The sequence below is a fragment of the Vigna umbellata genome, chromosome 4 (genome assembly GCF_029865625.1).
Source record: "Vigna umbellata cultivar VRB3 chromosome 4, Vumbellata_1.0, whole genome shotgun sequence".
Classification (NCBI taxonomy): Eukaryota; Viridiplantae; Streptophyta; class Magnoliopsida; order Fabales; family Fabaceae; genus Vigna; species Vigna umbellata.
The window spans coordinates 42,000,305-42,018,179 of NC_142168.1; the positions used below are offsets into that span (position 1 = coordinate 42,000,305).

The window sequence follows — 17,875 nt, forward strand, 5'->3', positions numbered from 1 at the left end:
TTTAAATATTAAAATAATTAGAGGAATATCACAATGTTTACATAAATTAATTTAAGTTCAAGGAAGTCAATATTTCATCTAAACTAATTTAGAGTATCACAATTTAAGTCATATGAAAAACATAATTTAATTTGCCCAAAAATAAATTTTGATCACAAAATTAACACCAAAATAAAGTAAATATAATTTAAAATTTAAACAAAGTCATAATACTATGATGCATGATCTCTACAAAATGTGAAACACTATAACAAGTTAAACTTGTCAAAAATCATATAAAGTGTTGTTGTAAAATTAAATAATCACAAAATTAAAACGGAAATACTTTGCAAATGTAGTTCATCTTATAAAGGTTAAATTTATAAGGCACTCATGATTATCCAAAATGGAAGAACTATAAATTTAAATAATTTTTTTCAATTATAAGGAAAATAATGAGTTAGCTAAAGGTAACGTACATTTTCTCAACAGTGAATGATATTTATGATAAATGTCATCATTGCTGAGAAATGAAGTTACAAGGAAAAAACAGGGGATGAATATTGTTTTTAAATTTCTTTACAAACTAGCGTTTAATAGTTTACGAAGATGGTGTGTAAGAATGTTAAAGATCATGCTAGGTTTTAATGATATAAGAAAATGGAACACAATTGAATAGAGAAATAGTACACAACAAATTTTTATACTGGTTCACTCAATTTGAACTACATCTAGTTTTTTTTAAGAATTCTTAAGGGGTTTCACTATTTTTTTTAAGATGACACGAGTTTTGTCTTTCCATGATCTCACCGAGTATTCTCACCACTCTTGGTTACAACGAGTATGAGTACTACTCTTGGTTTCTTAGTCAACTTGACTATATTGAGTTTAGCCTCTCCAGATCTACCCTAGAAAATTGTCTAGATGTTCAACTCAACCTGAGTCGGACAACAAAGTATTTGAGTTCTCTCAAGAACTTACAACAAATCTACAAATAGATTTTCTATAAGGTACAGATGAATGACTCTTAGTGAGAGGATATGTGTTCAAATACAATACAATCGTAACACTTGAAAGTGTTTCTCACTTTACAAAGATTTTTCTCTCAAAAGATATTGAGCTTATATGATATAAGAACACTTTAAATTTTTCTCTCTTTTCTGACTTGCTATTCTCCTTATGTTGCTCTTGTCTTTGTTTATTGGAGCATATCATTAAGACCTTATCCAACTTTCATTCAATACTTTCCTTTAAGCTCAATGCCCAAAACTAGACTAAAACGCAACATGTAATTTCACAATATAAATTTTTTAAAGACTTAAAATTAGAAATTGGTGCTTCTGAAGTCTGGTTTTTTTTTAAATTGTACCCTCCAAAGAATTCCAAAAAATATGTTCTTACATTCAAATTAAATATCATTGAATCATAAATATAATGCAAAAAAGAATTAACCCCCAATTGGATAATTGTGTCAAAAGTTATGCATCAAACAATCAACAAAGGTTAAATTTGTTCTCTACAATCTATTTCGTATTTTCGAAATTAAACTACATCCTCAAAAAAACTCCAAAAAAGCACGTTCTTACATTTAAATTGAAGATGATTGAATAAAAACATAACAAAAAAAATAATTAGCTCAATTCAATAATTGTAGAGAAATTTATTTATCATACAAATAGCAAAGGTCAGAGTTGTTAGATTTCAATTAAAGAGCAGATTTTCTCCAAAATTTTGCTTTCATAGCATAAAATACACTAACATACCAAACAAAAATACAAATATATATTTTCTAAACTTACCTCTTATTTGAGATATGCTTGAGAACAAAACAGAAAATGAAAATTGAACCTATACAAAAGTGCAAAAGCGAAACTCTACATATATACAAACATGATATTTATAAGATATCTACATATTTACAAAATTAGCGACTAGAACTACCAAATACTTGATCTAAATCCCTGACAACGACACCAAAAACTTGATGGGGGTAAACTTAGGTTGTCATTTTTATGTTTATTAGGCTTAAGCTCCAAAATCTCCAACATCACACAATGTCAAGTTCTAAAAGATTTATCCAATTGTGTGACCTATTGGCAAGTGCACCAAGTCATTTGTAGTAGAGTCAAATATGGTTTATCATATCCACAGGGATTTAATAAGCATATTGGTAGTTTGTTTTTAGGCTTTCGTATTTGGAAAATATTGATAGTAGTATATATTATTTAGATTGAATGAAGTGGAGGCTATAAGTGGATTTTATCACATCCTCTTCCACTACACCATTATTGATATTGTCTATGTACTTATGCAAATGATTCATTGTCTTGAGAGTGCCATTTAAATGTAACTTTAGGTCCATTCTTGACACCTAGAGTTTAAGATCATCAAACTTCAGTATGATTCCTTAATGACAATTTGAATGAATCACTTGCATTAAGATTAGGACTCTATAACTAGCTAGAGCCTTAGATTTATTCCTGACATCTAAAAACAGGAGGAAAATTAGTTCTACCATAACTTGGAACCAGTTTTCACTCAATCTCAAGTCAATGAAATAAGGCGAGTAATCAATTGATCCAACAACAAGCACAAACTAATTCACAAACAAATTGAATGAAAGCATGAATGAATATCCAAGAAGTAGAAGTATATAGAGTTAAAATTGATTATATCCAACCTCAACACGAGAGAATTCAACTACTCATAGAATATTGTAATGTAATCTCGGCAGCATCTAGACATAAGATTTACAATAAAAACATCTTTCTCAAGCCTCAAAAACCCATTCCTACTCTACTACTATATATTTGATCATCTACTCAATGATTTATAAATTGTCAAAGAAAGTGTTCAACTCTAACTTTGGTGCTTGGGTCGTGGAGGTTTTATTCCAGATCTTTTCAAACTGCCTTTCTTAGGGTTTAAGCTACATATCTTGGACTCAAGCTGTAAAAGTTATATTCTAGATCTTTCTAAAGGTGGGTGCTTGAGGTTTCCTCCTCAAAGGCCTAAGCTTCATGCTTTAATGCTTCAGCCTTACGATAACTTCTTTTAGAATGAGTCTTTATGACTTAGTCTTAGATTTAATGTTAAAGGTTTTCCTTTAGAATGAGTTTGCTTATGTGGTTCAAACCCCAACTCTATTGCTCAGCTACACCAATATTGCTTTTATCCAAAATTACTTGAATTTCATCTATTTTTTTATTTTTTCACTTTGACTTTCTGTTGATATAAAGAACTATGAAACAAATTAAATAAAAATAAATTAAGCATATTCTAAACAAAATAAAAATGAAATAAATTCTAAAATTATCTTAAAATTTATTTAAATTAGACATTTATTAATGACTTGGTTTTTTAAATATTTTATTACACTCTTATTATGTGTGGGTTTTATCGACATACCTAAAATTAATTATATATTTTTTTCCTTCGCATCGATCAAGTTGACGATAATCAAGTAACAACTCTTCATCCACATTTGGTAGATGCAAAGAGGCTTTGCCTCGGTGATATTGGCATCTTCCAGCTCAACATCGCTAGACCAAAGCGTTTGATTATTGGCGTAGGCTTTGATCTTAGGCGTCGTGTTTTTGCCAACGCCATATGCCAACTCTTGATAATCAATGTTTCGGATGTGTAGGGTTGTGCGGTCTTAACTCTCCCGGTCCTCCTGCTATCTTGCTCCGATCGTGGGCTTCTCTTCCAGTCTTGGTTTCCTTGTTGACCCTGAGGGGTGGATACCTGCAAAAGGTTCTCCGATGCCAAAGTCAATTTCAGAGCAATGACTTTTCTCAGGGGTAGTAATAAATGTGCATTCAATGTAACCTATCTACCACTTACCGTGGACCTGTATTTATAGTTTTTGCTATGGGCTTGGGATTAGTGGAAAGCTAATCACGGTCCAAAATAGCCCAATAGCTTCTAATCTCTACTTACCTTCTAACCAGGTTAATTTACCTTAAGCCATGATGATTACTGACTTGGGCGGCTTCAAGGTATGGGCGTCCGCCCATGTGACATGGGCGTTCGCCCCACCCTGTTCTGTCCTTCATATTTATAATAGAGGCAATTTTCCAGATCTTTCATATTGAAGAGGGCGGATGGTCATTTGTAGACCGGATGATGTGGGCAACTAAATGGGCGAACGGTCCTTTAAGTGGAGGCATCATTCCGTACGGCGCCCGGCTCTCCCTGGTACAATCAATATTTGAATATTTTGAACAACTCTATATCAACATTTACGTCATAATTTTCTATCAAAATACCTTGCAGAAACACGTAGCATTAAACTCTTGTACAATTAATGGAGCTACTTTACATGGTCGGATTATTCTCCACAAATGACATTATTTAAACAATTTACGTTCATAATAATCAATCAGTATAAAGGTAATATGGATTAAAATTTTAATAATAAAAGAATTATGATATTCAAAAACATAAAAATTTATTATTTCATTTATTAATCTTATCGTAATATATATTGATATAAATTTCTTTATTATTATAATTAACTGTGACAATATACTTTATAAATTAAAGAAAACCAAATTTACAACAGAAAAATAAATATGATACTAATGCGTGTCATATATGTATATATATAATATAAAAAAACATATTAAATGTATATTATCAACTTTTAATTATATTACCCCTTCTGGAAATCTTTTGTTAAACCTTAAATATCTTTTTAATAGAATATTTTTGGTAAGATTCCATGCATCTGAAGCAGTTTGTGGAAGAAGTTTCGCGGGTGGGTCCAGAGAGAAAGTGAGGCTCTGCGAAAAGTTATTAAACACGTGTATTGTTAGTCTAACCTAACGTTAACCAAATACTGATGATGATGGATACGGAAGACAACACCTACGGATTACAAGAAGACAACAACTTCCGTGTTTTTTTTTAATTACTGCTAGTTTTAAACATACGTGTTTGTATATTTATTAAAAGAAATTTAAAAGCTGAAAAAATAATAAATATTTTTAAGATGAAATGATTCATAGATTTAGAAAGTCAATCAATTATTAAAAATATAAATAATAGATTTTGTAAAAATATAAAAGATAAAATATTGACAAAAATATAGAATAAATTTTTAAAAATATAAAGATATAAAAAAAAGAATATACATAATAGACTTGTCTAAATTATCATCAATGTTTTAACAGACTGGTCTAAAAAATATTGTTAAACTTATCTAATTATTATATTAACAATCTCGTACTGTTAAACTTAAGATCGATATAATTTAGCAAACTATATTAAAACTACAATTAACCATATTATATTATCCTTAAAAAAAGAAATATTTTGACTAAAATCTAACTAAAATATTCTATAGTTTAGTTTAAAAAAATTGAACCTTACAGTTTAGTTGACTGTGTGAACCGCACATCTTATTCCTCTACTCTTCTCAGTTTATTCTAAAATTTCAGCATAAACCCTAAGAACAATTTTTTCCTTTTTTCTTTGCGATTCACTTTAAATTTTAGTGAGATGGTAATCTTAAATCTCTGGTATATATTTCCATTTCTATTCATTCTTTTATTGTATTTTGTTTGCGTAGAGATTCCTACCGTTGTTGGCAATATGTTGCACGGTGGTGGCATTGCTGCGTTGGTGGATGTGGTGGGGGTTCGTGGTAATTATCACGGTTGCATTGTTAAGTTAGTAGTAGGAAATTAAGTCAAGGTCAGGCACTGCATGTTGGGAAGGTTAGTTGTGGTGTTTGCATTGTTTATTCATTTTCGGTTTATACTTTTATGGCTTTTTCTGTAATGTGGATAATACTCCTAGGCGATGAAAAAAAAGGTATATTAGAAATTTTTTTTGACAAAGTCAAACGCCAATAAATAAGCTAAAATGTTGATTTGGGAATACACAATAGTTAAAAGTTAGCTTATATTGGATTTGCATTGCTCTAAAAGAACTTGTAATAAATCTTGCACTACGTTTTATTTGTTCCCATGCCACCTTCAAATGCTTCATCGGTTGGTCTTTAAATTGACTAAAAATGATTGGCAGAAACCGTAGCAGATGATAAATTTCTTAGCCAAGGCAGCTGATTTTTTTTTTTTATTTGTGATCTACCTACCTTGTTCCGATTTGTTATTGAAAACTTAAAACTTATGAGTTAAAATTAATGAATTTCAGTTCAGTTTATACTATAGTTCAATTCTATTCAGTGCAGTTTGATAGGATAAAAAATAGTTCAGTTCGTCTGAATTACTTTTTAGTTCAGTTCAGACGAACTATTTTCTGGTTTAGTACAGATTTTAACAGTGCAATTCATTTTGTCCAACCCTAGTTAGACTTATCTAATTAGTATATGGATACACTCGTTTAATGTGTTTATCTAGACTTGTCTAATTTGTACATGGATAGATTTGTCTAATGTATATTTTAAGGTTGTCTAATCAATAATGAATATAGTTGTCTAATGTGTATTAATATACTCATATAATATGTCTATGAACACTCTCGTCAAATGTATATTATTAGACTCGTTTAATCAATGTATAGACAAATTCGTCTAACATGTGTTACAAGACTCGTTTGATCAGTGTATGAACATATTTTCTAATGTGTATTCTTAGACTCACCTAATCAATTTATGAAATTTCTCATCTAGATATTTTTGTTATATCTAATTAGTGTATTGACAAATACATCTAATGTGTATTAGACTCGTCTAACATTTTTCGTTATACTTATATAATCAATATATGAACAAACTCGTGTGTTTTACAAGATTTATCTAATGAGTGAAGGAATAAACTTGTCTACTTTGTATTAATAGACTCATCTAATTCGTGTCTAAAATATTTGTCTAATGTATATTGCTAGAGTCATCTAATCAATATATGAATGACTCATCTAATGTGTATTGTTAGACTCATCTAATCAATATATCAACATACTCGTCTAATGCTTTTTTATTTACTCATCTAATTAATGTATTCCAAGACTATTCTTATAGTCTTTGCTATACTCATCAAATCAATGTACGGAATGACTTGTCTAATATTTATTGTTATACTGGTCAATGTATATGCAAATTCGTTTAATATATATTTTTAGACTCCTACAATATCTTTTTCTATATTCATCTAATTAGTGTATGAAAATACATATTTAATGTGTAATGCTAGACTCTTCTAATGTGTAATTTTAAACTCGTCTAACGAATACATTGAAAAACTTGTCTAATATGCTAGACTTATCTAATTAGTATATGGACACACTCATATATTGTTAGACTTATTTAGTCAGTATATATTAAGACTCGTCTAAAAAATTTAGTGGACAAACTCGTTTAATGTGTATTAATAGACTCGTCTAATTTGTATACTGATAGAATTTTCTAATGTATATTGTTAGACTTCTCTAACTAGTGTATAAACATACTCGTATAGTGTTTGTTCCTAGATTCATTTAATTAATGTATGGATAGAGTCGTTTAATCAGTGTATGTTTAGACTTGTTTGATATGTATTATATGACAAATTTAATCATGAAAGGATAAACTTGTCTAATATGTATTAATAGACTCGTGTAATTTATGTATGGACAAACTTGTGCAATGATTGTTAGACTCGACTTATCAATGTATTGTCAAACTCATCTAATGTTTATTGTTATACTTGTTTAATTAATGTATGTACAAATTCATGTAATGGATATTCTTAAACTCATCTAATCAATGTGTGAAATAATTCATCTAATGTTTTTTATTATATTCGTCTAATGATTATATGGTAGATTCATCTAATGTGCATTGTTAAATTAGTTTAATTAGGGCATCGACAAACTCGTTGAATATTTTTTGTTATACTTATTTAATTAATATATTCTTAGACTCGTCTAAGCAAGATATGAAATAATTTGTCTAATATTTTTTGTTATACCTATTTAATTAGTTTATGGACAAAATTTTTTATTCTGTATTGCTAGACTTGTTTAATGGTTTGTACTATACTCTTTTAATCAATATATGAACAAATTTGCCTAAAGTGTATATTGTTAGACTTTTCTAATTTTTTGTTATATTTGTAATATGTTGGTAAAATCGTCTAATTAATATATGTCTTATATATATTTTTATATCCATCTAATGACAATACAAATACATTACTAGTATAGTTCAAAACAATTGGTTTGTTAGTTTTTACCTTTTTATTTTATCTTACTAAAATCTTGAGCTCTACATTTGCAAGTTGAAAATAAAAAATGTAAATTCAAAGAATATAAAACAAAATTAATAATATTAAGCAATGTGATATTTTATTATAAATATAAATTTTAAACATAAATTTTTCATCTTTGAAATAAACTATTAAGTTTAATCTTTTAATTTATTTTGTTACAAATATAATTATTTAAAATCCTATACAAAGTTATGTTCAAAATTCATGTTAATTTTTTTTATTAAATAATATCAGTTTAATTTTTACATAATAAAGTATGAAAAATATTCAATAATAAGAATATTTATATAATATGCAAATGTGAAAATAATAAATATCATTTTGATTAAAAACAATTGAAATATAAAATTGTTATATAACAATTTTTCTATCTAAAAATCTAAATAATTTATGTTAATAAGTATATATTATTTCTTAAATAATATTATTTTAAAAAATAAATTTAAAATGTATTATTCTAAATTTAATTTTATTAAATGACCAAGTAATTAAAAATCATAAAAGGATATAATTAAAAGTGAAAAATAGTATAAAAATAACAAAAATAAAATTTATACTTTATACTTTAAATATAAATTATTCTATAATAATTTATTAAATGACTAAATAATTATAATTATGAAAAGATAAAATTAAGAAGGAGAAAAATAGTACATAAAAAAGAATAAATACTTTAAATATCAATTATTCTTTAATAATAAATATATCGGAAATGCGTTAGAAATCTTTTTAATGATGACTAAAATGTGTCTCAGTACACAAATTAAATGAAGTTTTTATTTATTTATTTTAAAAATCAAGAATTTTTTAAAATATTTTTTGGAGATGTATATCGTAGATTAAATCGATTAAAAAAATTCAACTTTAATCATAATTGAAGTTTTAGAGGTCCATATGAAGATTTTAAATTTGAGAAAATAATTGGGGATAAAAAAGTGAATCAAGTTGAAATAGTAAAAGGGTAAATTAAGTTGAATATATTTCCATTCGAGTAAATAAGTTTAAAAATAGAATAAATAGATAAAAGAGTAAAATAACTCTATCCACATGTTGCAGCAAATAAATATAAATAACAAATTAAATTAACAATTTTAAATAAGGACCAAAAACTAACTTTTTGCGACACTTATCAATATAAAAAAAAACATAGTAAAAAAAATATAAATAAAAAAATTAACAATGTCAAATAACAAAAAAACAACTTTTGGGACACTTGTCAAATTGATAAACATAGGCAACAAAATACATTTTCTTCTTTTTTATATTATAATAGATAATAAATTATTGAGAACATTGGTATTGTTTTAATGATGATACCAAGACCAAAGGTTTAAAGAAAAAGAAAAATCAAGAATTGTTTGAAAGACTTGTAACTTTTGTTTACAATGTTCAAATTTTGTAAAACCTTGTAATGTTAATTAAAGTGTTTTAGACTCAGTTTACAGAGTCACAAAGCAATGACACTAAAACAATTTAGGAAAAACAAAATTTTCAAACCACACAAGATGATAATCGATTATATTTATGATAATTGATTATTGTAAAGAAAAATTATTTTTAAGAAATATGGGAATAATCAATTGTTGCTTACAATAATTAATTATTAGCAGGTAGTTGTAACATGAATTTTTATATTTTAATTTTAATTTAAAAAATAGCTTCTATAAATGAAGAGGGGAGTTATTATTCTAAAAATACAGAAGTTAGATTGTGAAAATAAATTAGCTCTATCATAAGCTTTGAAAAAACATAATTCTTGTGGGTGGCTTAAATTCCATCATATGTGACTCATGAGTGAAAAAGTATTGTTGTCTGCTAGGATTTGTAAGTTTGCTCATCTCTTATGTGATTCAAGAGGGGTATGGTTATTCTTTCTGTGATGCAAATGAAGTGTTCATTAATTGTGGATTCAAGGAGGGTATTTCTTCATCTCTTGTGTGATTCAAGATTGTGTGATCCAAAGTAGGTGTTCATTCCTTGTGAATTCAAGAAAGATGTTTCTTCCTCTCTTGTGTGATTCAAGAGAGGTATGTTCATCCTTTGTGTGATTTAAAGGAGATGTTCATTTCTTATAGCTTCAAGGAAGATATTTCTTTATTCAAATAAATAAACATGGATAAAAAAGTAAATTTCCTAGTATATTCTTTTCTACATTACAATAGATAATATAGATTGTTAGACTTATCTAACTTTTTTGCTATATTTGAATAGTGTGTGTTGTTAGAGTCATATAATCAATTCATGTCTAATATATATTTCTATACTCCTCTAATAACAATATAAATACATTAATGGTGTATTTTAATACAATTAGTTTGTTGGTTTTTACTTTTTCTTTGGTCTTATTAAAATCTTAAGCTTTAAAAGAAAATAGTAAAAAATGAATTCAAAGAATATAAAACAAAATATATAATATTTTGATGTGTGAATTTATTTATTACAAATATAATTATTTAAAACCTTATACAAATATTTATGTACATAATATGAGAACTGGGAAATTGATATTTTAAGATTAATAATCTTTTTAAAATAATGACACTCAATTATTTTAATATTAAATGTTTAGTTATAAATAAAAAATCTTATAATGAGTTTCATTACTTTAAAACATTATCTCTCTAGAAAATTCTTTTCTAGAATCCTATAACTTCTCTCTTAGTGTTCTTACTATTTGTTCATTTGTTCACAAATTTAGGATTGTTGGTGTGATCCTTATAACGAGATCTTCCTAGTAATCTGATCAATTTCTCCATCTTAGTAAATCATGTTCCATTATTTCTCGATCCAAATTTGTTTTCTTTTGCATGTGGTCACTTTTTGTTTGCATGTGACTTTTAATTCTTCTATATGGTTCCTTTTGATAAGTAATCATAATGGTATGACCTAATCATTTTCGTGACGCCTGAAAGTGTGTGTTTTTTTAGAGCTATATTGAGCAGTTTTGTTTGGTAAGGGAAGTTGACCTTGGTCTATGACTTTGGGAGCTTTAATTGTAATTTCCCAATTTTTGGGAGTCACCTAGAGAAACCAATATTAAAGAATTTCGCTAAAACCATAATGTAATTAAAATTTTCCTCTTAATATAGCTATTACAACTTTAAATATTAATTATCCCAAAACCAACACAAAAATAAATAGCTTAATACACATCTTTAATCCCTTTCCCAAAGTAAATAAAGACTTTAATCAAACTCCTACTACAAACCCCTCTCTCGTTAATCATGTTGCTTCAGTATCATTTGTATACCTATTTGAGCTCATGTATAAAACACATTATACAATCATCGCCACAGACACAAACAACACAAACAAATGTATGAGTTAGCTAACAGAATCAACCTTTAAACACCAACACAACATCCATATTTCAGATGTTAAACTCTTATCACAATTCTATCACATCAAACAGTATCAACACATAGTAAGACTATGACAATCAATACATTGACAACTTATATATCCCCGTATAAGGAACCATGATCAACCTAATAGTTCCATGCAACATTCTCATTAAAGGAAACCTGTGCCAATACCAACCATCTCCATATACATATGTCTTCTTCCAAACTTTCCCTTACCATATTTACCAAAACAGAACAATTCGAGTGGTCCTTCATCGCAACTTCGAACCCTATTCCTCAAGCTACTCAAATCAGCTCTAAACTCAGCATGAGCTGGAACCCTACAGGCAAGACATCCATCCCTTTCTACCCCCTCACAAGAGGAAATGCAACACTTGAATCCTAGTCCCTTCTACTGCCCACCATGGACGAAGAGACACATCTCTTACACTGCCTGTTAAAGACGAAGAGATCTACCTTTCTACCCCCTCGCAAGAGGAAAGGTGACTACCTTTCTACCCCATCACAAAAGGAAAGATGACTACCTTTCTACCATCTCGCAAGAGGAAAAGTTCAAACTCTTGATTAACAAAGTATAATAAGAAGACATATCTAGTGACTTAACCGCCACCATCACACCTCATGGTAGTACAACAACATACAAGATAATTGTCACAACAATCCATTTCAGTAACTCCTCATCCTTTGGGTTTCAATCCCAAAAATCTCATATCACACTCTTGCAGTCATAACCTGACCATTTGGAAAATCTTCATTAACTACTACCACCCAATAGTATACCTTAACCCATAGATACCTTAATCAGTTTAAACATTGATAAATATCTTCATCACCACTAGTTGTACTAAATCAACTGTTACCTCTTGGCTCGAACAACCAAATTATCATACCAGTGCACAAAAACAACAGCCCAACAACATAATTCTCAATCAAGAGATACTGGAGTCAACCAAACTCTCAACATCATAAACAATAATCCTCAAGGTTATAATTAGTTCAAATCGCCAATATCAATGTCAAATATTACCACATAACAACAAACCATCACGACCACAACCAATGATATCCAAGAGAAGTACAATCAATTTCTTATCAATCACATAGTCTCTACCTCAACTATAATAGTTGAACAATATTCCACTCTTTCCCATATCACAAAAGTAGAATCACTAGCCAACCAAGTAACCCTAACCGTTAACTATGAACTCAAACGTTTAGCACTCAAAGCTGTATCATTTTTACGTTAAGAGTATAATCCAAAAATATTCATTCAAGTATTCCAAAAACTTTTTTTAACCATTTCACTTTCATGGGTCGAAAACAAAGCACACACCATAATTCTCAATCATCAAGGTTTAGACTCAAGTGAATCTCTACCAATGAACACAAACATTCCAATGTACCATCAAATAACATTCACATTATATAATTTGGCATATGAATAATATTTCAAACAATACCCACATTCATGAAACCAAAACTTAAGAAAATTAAGCAGATACACAAATCAAACAAACACATTCGGTTTAACTCCCCATACCTGTATTTGTCTTTCTAACTCCATAAATCCCTTAGTTGCGGTTGCTACTTCTTGTTTTCCAGTTTCGACATCCTTTCTTCGAATTTATACTCTCCCTCTCGAGCACATTGAATTCACCCTCAGTGTAACACTCACCTAAACCCTAAACACACCAAAACTCTGAGAATGTTTTGCTCCCAACTCCCCTTGGTCTCCCTTTCACAATACAACCTCTTAAAATCTATGCTTTCTACTTCTACCCACTTTTCTTCCTTGTTCCGGTTGAGCATTGATTGCTCATATCGCTCGCTCCACAACCCCCTTCTCTACCTTTAATTTCATCAATCTTGTCATATGTATGGTTCACTACCTTACGTTGTCAACATCAAAGAAACGGTAGAACAAAAAATCAGCCTTTGCTTGCAAATTTCCAATATTCTTATAAATGCAAACGACATTGCACTTTCCAACGATAGCTTCGAGAGGATCAACATTGGCGAAGCCGTTGTCGTCACTTCACGCCAAAAAAAAAACTTCCAAGAACTTTTGAATCTCGTGGGAGCGGAAGAACCACTACACCTTGACTTTCCTCGACTTGTCGTGATTCTCCCAGACCTTCATTAGCTTCCTTATGTGAGGCACATCGCAAATTTCGTTTGAAGATAAACGGTATCGTTGAATGCATACTGCACACCAACGAAGGTGAAGGACTCGTAAAACTATACGTCCTTCTTCTTTCCACCCATGCCTTGCTTCCTATCCCACGCAAACCCATAATTCAAAACATCTTACCCCATTAGCACCCCATGGATGGTTATGGAAAGAGAGGGCAATGGTTGCACAGTGGATGAGGTAGTACTTTGAAAAGAAAAAAGAAAACCCTCACGCTAGTTTTGGGAAAATTTTTCCTAAACAAACTATTTTTTTTAGAAATACCAAATAAACTCCTACTAAGTAAACCATATAACATATAACCTATTTTATTAACTAACACTTATTCCAACCAATTAAATTATGCCTAGACTTGTATTTATTTCCCAGGTCTTACATTAACTAATTGTATTACTACATCCTGATGTTGACATAAATTTAGACAATATAATTTCTGTTGAATCTGGTTTGATATGTGGAAATTGAGGTGATCATGTATTATTTGGGTGCAAATTGTATGTGTTCTTGTTTTGATGAATTATGGTTTGAGGTAAAAATTGAGTGAGAGCATTCTAAATCGAGTAACTAATTTGATTGATATCATTTAAAGAGTGGTATATATTTGTTTGAACTAAAGAAAATAATAGAGGTATCAATTACAGTCACTTGATCCGGCTAGATTTTCCATAATCAGTTTCTAGTTTATGTCATGGCGTTATCAACTGAAGTAGGCTCAGTGGCCCTCTGACTTGTTTCTTTCAAGGTGAGTTTATTCTCCGCTGGGTGGAACCAAAGTCAATGAGCACACTAACTTTGTGTTGTTGGGTGCCACCTTTTATCGTTGGGTGCTAGAATTTAAATTTCATCCAAATGTGTTCCACGGGTCCTGACGCCAAGAGCCAAGCCTTTAAAGGTCCAACACTAGGCGACAAGCCCTTGGAAGGCCAACATTAGGCACACCTCTAATGTCGATGGGTCCCATCTGTTCTACATTTTTATTCATTGTTTTCCATGATTTTATGATAAAAAATTGTCATCTTAATGTTGTATTTGGTTTGTAAAGTGAAACAACGGTATGAATGGAGAATGGTAGGGTATTTCCAAGAAGGAAATCCCATTTATTGTGTATTTCACTCAAGTGTGCCTTATAAGAGTAGGAGTGCTTGAAATTGAATTAAATATGTGTTATCTTAGTTAGAAGAGCATTGTTGTAAACACTTGTTGATTGTTAACTATTTTGATCATTTAGGGTTAGGTTTTAAGGTCATAATTGAGTGGAATCTCCTGTTTCTTCTTCATGTAGTCAATAGGTTAGTTTTTGGCTGTTTTCGAGTTTATTTTGGTGGTTTTGACAAGTAAAAATTTAAAATAGTTTATTTTGGGAGAAGATAAATATTTGTAGTCTATTTTTGTGTCATTTGTGACTTGTTTAACTACTTAGATCAAAAAAATCTAGTTTGTAACTTGTAGAGTTGAGTTGTGAGCTTTCGAGTTGTTGGTTTGATATGGTGAATCTCACTCCTAACCAATTAAGCAAATTGATACTCAATTATAGTTATAAACACGTTTTTGAGTCAATTCTAGTGTTAAAAATACCAATTTGGTTGTTTTGATAGGGCTGGGTGTAACCATATCAGGAAAACCAAGTGGTTGTCGTATGATATATCGTTGAGCGGTTCTGTGTGACACTGAGTGCTGTCAAATCGAAGAGCCACTGAGTTCAAGGATGCTAAACGTCACCATGGACTTTAAGCGCCATAAGTCAGTGAGCTCTTTTGATTTTTGGACGCTGAGCGGTGGAATTAGTCGATGAACGCCACTTTTCCACCGCAAATTTGGACCTCTTTTTCTCTTAATTTGTTGGATGAGAAATTCTCTCGTTAAATAATTATCAATATTAAATATTTATTTGTTTTATTTTTTATATTTATTTTCAAATTATATTTAAAATTTAAGATAATTTTAGATTATATTAATAGAACTACTTTCGCCACCTCATCCTCTTCCATCAAGACCTTCGATCACATTTCCATCAAAGTCTTGTATTTGCCCTCATCCAAATATAAAATAATAATATTAATAAAGAATACCACATGAAATCTTTCTCCAAAAACAAAAATTACATTAAAAATAACCAAAATATCACAATATTTTAGCTGTGACGAAGACGGTTAAACTTTAAAACCAAAAAGAGTGAAACCACGTGTTAATGAACTGCGGTTGATGTGCAATGATAGCGGAAGCAGGGTGGCTGGGGGAGGAAGCACCACGTGTCTGGGGAAGATTGATTGGATAATTTTAGAATTGAATAATTGGAAGTAGGTGGGTCCCAGTATCCCTTGGGTGGCATATTTTGGAGGGTTTTGATTGGTTACCCTCGAAAAGCAAGGCCCAATGAGCTTCAACTTCGTGTAGTTCAGTTATCGAAAGACGGACTCTACGTGGCTTCTTCCCAGGGAACACCATGCTACTATAATATTCTTACATCACATCCTTTTTCACGCTACCCTTATTCTCACTTCTATTTCCTTTATTATTTTCTTTTACGTCACCAATAACTTTCCCATTAAACACAATTTTCAATCAAATTCGCTCAACATTTCTTATAAAATAATACAGGTTTAATAGTATATGGTATATAGTATAGACAGAACGGTTAATACTTAGGACCGTTCGGTCTATCCGCTACATCAATAATGTTGGACCATAATTAGGTCAGCGTTTAAGTTATTATTAGGTCAATAATCCAGCAGACGATAAAATAATTAAAAATATCTGATTAAAGATATTGATAAGTCGTTTATGAGTAACTAACTGAATCTAAAGGTAAATTTGTTTTTATTTTATTGGATGTGTGCTAGTTTAGGATCCATGAGATGATTTATAAATATAAGGTCAATGCCAAAAGCCAGGTACGTTCGACCAGAACTAAAATACTCAATTGTGATAAACAATTCACTAAATCGCTCCTAACTTGAGCGTTAGAGTGTCTTTTGTAGGTACCTCTCCCCTGGTCAAGAATATAAGCGAGCGGAGTAGGCGACTCAATTATTGAAAAACAAGAAAGTCATGTCAGAAAGGTACGTCTATCGGTCCTACACATTATATGCAGGAACATTTTGGCGCCCACCGTGGGGCTGAGCGGCATCCCGCTGAAACCGCAAGGAACTAGACAATAACGCAGTCTCAGCATCATCATGTTGACCAGGCCCCTACATATTGATCCCGATTGAAGAAACTCTCGTCATCAACGTCAACAAGCTTCTACGGCTTTACAGATAAATATTTTGATATAACCATCTTAAATTCATTTTATATTATATATTTAATTTATACTTCTAAACCATTTGGAATATTCATGTTATCCATCTCAACATATAAAAACATCCTCTGTGATTGATGCATCACCTACGAAAAGACTCACCAACAACATAAAAATAGCTTTAGCACCTGCCTGCATTCGACTTTGTTCAAAAATACATATATTTTGATAATTATTCTTCCTTGCTGAATGATTTAATTTAAATATCTTAATTCAATATTATAATATTATTCAAGACTTATTTAGGGTCCAATGGCGCATTCACCACTTAGCCAAATTTGGCATGTCAAATGTTCAACCGTTCAACTATTAGGTCATTTAGCCTCACAACTATTCAGTCATTCGGCCTCACAGGTATTCGGCCCTTCAACTGCTCGGCCTTCCATGGCCTCAGGTACTAAGCAAATTTGGCATCCAGTGTTCAATCCATTCGACCGTTCGGCATCACAAGCTTTGTGCACTTCTTCTCTATTACTTCCTTGTTATTTCCAAATGTACCAATTGTTATTACTTACAAGGTATGGCCCGGGCAGACCCTGGTCTCTCTCTCTAGTTTGGTCACAAAGCATAAAGAACCTACAGCTCATCCGAGACACATTCTAATGTGGCTTCCTCAATTTGGCTTTCAAACCTTCAACCGAAGAGCGAACGGTCTCCCCTGCCCGGCCATCTGGCTTTATAACCCAAATTGTTTTAATATTAATTTGATTGCCTACATTTTTTTTTACCATTCGAATTCCAATTGTTATTTTCTCTTCAGTATAAATGACATGATCCTGTATACAACCACTTGGTCAACCTGGAGATTATCGTCTCAAGTCAT

General features: G+C 30.5%; 1 pseudogene; it reads right to left on the reverse strand.

The window, feature by feature from the left end:
• Nucleotides 1-6,770: 6,770 nt before the first annotated feature.
• LOC148200245 (protein ANTI-SILENCING 1-like) lies at nt 6,771-13,876 on the reverse strand (annotated as a pseudogene).
• Between the last annotated feature and the right edge of the window lie 3,999 nt (nt 13,877-17,875).